Genomic DNA, 4564 nt, shown 5'->3' with positions numbered 1-4564 from the left:
TTTGAGTGATGCCACATCAGCACTGGAGGTCTTGAAAGCTTTACCTTATCCATATGAATAAGGCTGGGTTTACTCAGATGATGCAGCTCTTTCCCAGTCCTATTTTGAGAGCTTTCTAACCTAACCAGACTATTCATAAAGTTGTGTGGTAATGTATCAAACAGTGTTTCTTTGTTATTCATAAGGCTTTCCCTGGCCAATTCTTTGAGAAGTGGACAGCTTCTTCCTTCTTCCAAAGTAGATGAGACAAAGTCTGGCCACTCTCACTCCTAAGAAGAGTTCCAGCTGCACTTCATCCAGGACAGATTTGTTAGATCTTTTAACAGACCAAGGTACTTATAGCTTTCTTCACCAATACCACAACTCAATAGCACCAACTCTTCTTCTGTCTTCCTTATTCATTGCCTAGTTCTCACATGCATATGAGGTGATTGAAAATACCATGTCTTGAGTTAGGCCATGAATTATCTTTAGTAAGATTTACTGGCTTGTGGTATCAATGATATTGTTTGGTAATTTCCACATTCTGTGGGATCACCTTTCTTTGGAGTGGGTACAAATACGGATCTCTTCAAGTCTGTTGACCAGGTAGATGTCTTCCAAATCTCATGGTATAGCTGGGTGAGTGCCTTTAGCATGGCATCTATTTGTTGAAACATCTCAATGGATATTCCTTCAATTCTTGGAGCCTTGTTTTTCACCATTTCCTTCAATGCAGCTTTGATGTCTTCCTTCAAAACCTTTGGTTCTTGATTATATGCCACCTCTTGAAATGGATGATCATTTACCAATTCTTTTTGGTAAAGTGATTCTGTGTGTTCTGTCCATCTTCTTTTGATGTTTCCTGAATCACTCAACATATTGCCCATGGAATCAACTCATATTGCACATGTAGGGAATAAAATTTTGAGACCACTTTTATAACCATTCAAAAATTTTCAACATTTTATTTTAAATGATCTAACAACTCTTCTTATTTCCTTTACAAATTTACCATTGGAATTTCATGCAACAATTCAAATAGATTTAAAAGTTATCTACATTTTATATATCAAATATTAAAACATAATATGTAAAATCCAAATTTGAGAGTGTGCATGCGTTTTTAAAATGTTACCATGTATGTAATTTGTCACAAATGGATAAAAGTATCTAATAAAGGGAAAATTTAATATCTGAACCACCATCTAAAGATGCACTTACCAGGAGCTGACTATCTCATTATCATTCCTCCCATGTGAAATTTTGATGAGCTTAAGTACCTAGAATATGAACTCTTCAGGCAATTCCATGATGGAAAAGGAAATGCTTACAACTAGTTTCTGAAATTGATATCTAGTTGGAAGAGACTCCTAGACTCCCTGTCTTGAGGCCAGAACAAAGAATGTAGAGTGTCACTAATCATGATTGACTAATCACCAATCTGATTGGTTAACTAACAATCTGATTGGTTCTTTTCCCCAGGAACAGGCTATTTTCCTGTTATTCCTGAGAAATGAGAAGATGAAATTACTTGAAGGAGATCTGCAACTCCACCAGTTGAGAAACTCTGATCTATAGAACTGGAGGTAAGAGAAAAACAAAGCCAAGTTTGTTCACTGAAAAGCTCAGAGGTTGATGAATATTTATGAGGAAATTTTGTTAAATTTAAATAAATTTAAATTGAATTATTAAAATTGAAACAGTGAGTACTATTTAGTTCAAATTACTGAAAATTATTGGTTATTACTGACAATAATTAAATATAGCTATATACAAATAATTTTAAATTTTCTTTCGTTAGAAAAACTTCTTTTAAATATACATTTATTGAATGAATTCTAGAGTCTCCCTACTTCTGCTTCCACACAATGGTCCTGCTTCCTATTTGCTTTCAAATACGGCCACTTTCATATAGAAAATCCATTATATAATTGCTTTCTCTGCCCTTGAAGTGTTTTTTTGTATGAGAATTATAGACTCTCTGTATTGAAATGGGACCTTAGCATTTATGTAATTTCTTGTCCCTGAGAGTAATCCACACACCAGCATCACAAGCATCACTTGCAGACTTGTTAGAAATTAAACTCTCAATCACTACCCATACCCACTGAATTGGAATCTTCATTTTCAATACAATTCCTTAGTAAATCTTATGCAATTAAAGTTGATGATGCACCCCTGTACACACATAAACTCCTCTCTGTAATATTTATATTATACCTCTCAAGTGGTTGCGTAATTCAGTCCACTGGATAAGCAGCCCATTTTCAGTTTGGATTGACTCAAATGGTTGCAATATCTTTCCTAATAATGACATGAATCTTTCCTCATTACCTAAGTCCTGTCAAGCATGTTAGTTTTTGCCCTATAGAGCCACACAGAAGTCTCAATTTCCTTTCTACATGACAGCTCTTCAGACTTTGAAGAAAGATTAGTATGGCTTACTTTTTTTTACTCCAGGCTAAACATTCCCATTCTCTCCTCTCATCCCATCCTGCATTTCTCATCCTTTGTAAATTTGTAGTTCTTGGCTCTTCCACAGCTTAAAATACATAACAACTTACACTTCTAGAATCACAGCCCATGATAATGTTGTTGTTGTTGTTAACCATCATCAAGTTGGCCCCCAATGTAAGTCAACTCCATATTCAAAAGACCTAGCTGCTTCTTGGTCCTGCTTTATCCTTACGATCAGTTGTGGGTTACACTGTTGTGATCCATAGGGTTTACATTGGCTGATTTTTTGAAGTAGATTGCCAGGTCATTTTTCCTGATCCATTTCAGCTCTGGTGAAACCTGTTCAGCATCATAGCAATGTTCAAGCCTCTGATGACAAAGGGGCAGTGGCTCCACATGAGGTACATTGGCTGGGAATGAAAACTTGGGTCTCCTGTATGGAAGGTCTCCTGTATTCTACCTCTGAACTACCAGTGCTTCCTACAGTTAATGGTATAAGGAGAAAAAGAGGTCATCCTGTCCATGCTCCGTATGAAGAATCCCAGAGAAGAATTCTAAGTGCCAGGCTTGAGCCATATGTTCATCCTGGATGAATCATTGTGCCCAGGAAGTTTTAATGTTGTGATTGACCAGACTTAGATCATATGGTCAAACTTGGTTAAAAGTGAGAGAGAATATTAGTTTATTATGACTTGCAGGGCAGCTCTGGTAGTGTAGGCACTTGACTGCTAACCAGAAGGCTGGCATTCAAACCCACCAGTAACTCCTAGGAAGGAAGATGGGGCAATCTACTTCTGTAGTGATACTGCCTCAGAAACCCAAGGAAGGGTCGCTATGAGTTGGGTCTGACTCGATAGCACAAAGCAACAACAACAACAACATCACTTTCAGCCACATCATTATTTCAGTAAGGAAAGCGCAATCCCCAAAGAAGGTTAGGGTGAATGTTTATTACAGTAAGAGGAGAAGGAAAGGTGTTGACAAACAGTAATCACCATATCTTGGATCAGGGTTGGCCCACTTGTTTAACTATAATTAAAGAGAGTTGAAAAAGGTCTGATTTTCCCTGACTGCTTACAGTAGCTTCAATGTGATCCTTCAAGGATTATATTTATTTATACAATAGGCATATTAATTCCAGCATTCACTGGTGTGGTAGTTAAAGGTTGTATGTCAACTTGGCTGTGCCCTATTGAAAGGCTGGACAGCTGGATGTAGTTATTCCCAGTGGTGAGATTGGTAATTAACTCCATGGTGGTATCTCTGGAGCAGCTAAGTAGCTGCTGTAAGGATGTCGTCTATTTCCTGTATATAAGAGGCAACTTTGAGAAAAACCTCCAGCTTTTTGGCACACTTAAACCCTGCATGTAGCCCAGTTGCTGTTAACAGCCTGCCATGCCCTGCCGATCTTGGGACTGTTAATGAGACTTGAATCAATGGCCTGCCATGTGATTTGGTAATATCGGGACTGTGCTACTTTTTTTTTTTTGTTGTTGTTGTTTTGTCGATTTTGGGCTTGTTAGCCTCAGCTGCCAGCAGCTGCCTGAGTGAAGAGATGCCTCTAACTCCCGTGGGTCAGGAACGAGAGGTAGAGCTAAAGACCAAGGTTGAGGGGCTTTCACCCAGCCCCTAGAGCCTGGCACTCTGAATTTGGACTTCAAGCCTCTAAACCTGTAAGAATACATTCCTATTTGTTAAAGCCATCCCATTTGTGGCATATTCCTGTCAGAGTGGCACTAGGTAACCAAAACAAATGGAGATAGGTAAGAAGTAAAATTGAAGTTAGGTTCATTGCAGTGCTATTCCTCCCTCAGTGACGCCTTCCAGAAAGAAGATCTGAAGGTAATTAATCCTACAGTTGATACTAGGACAACACAAAGTCAAAAGCAAGCAAATAATAGCATTACATTTCATATTTCTTCATTCTGAACATTATTTTTTTCTCCTGAAGCTCATAGATTTAAGCATCATTCAACATTCACAAAGACATCTCATTGTTGAATTAGTTAATTTAGACAAAAAAATAAAATAAAATTTAGCATATAATAGATTTAAGTGATTTTAAATCTATTAAAAAATCTATTCCAAATAGATTTATGTATAAGATTTTTTATAAGATAATTTA

This window comes from Orycteropus afer, unplaced genomic scaffold, assembly GCF_000298275.1.
Source record: "Orycteropus afer afer isolate SDZICR_OR568_19922 unplaced genomic scaffold, OryAfe1.0 scaffold00093, whole genome shotgun sequence".
NCBI lineage: Eukaryota > Metazoa > Chordata > Mammalia > Tubulidentata > Orycteropodidae > Orycteropus > Orycteropus afer.
This window is presented reverse-complemented; position numbering follows the sequence as displayed.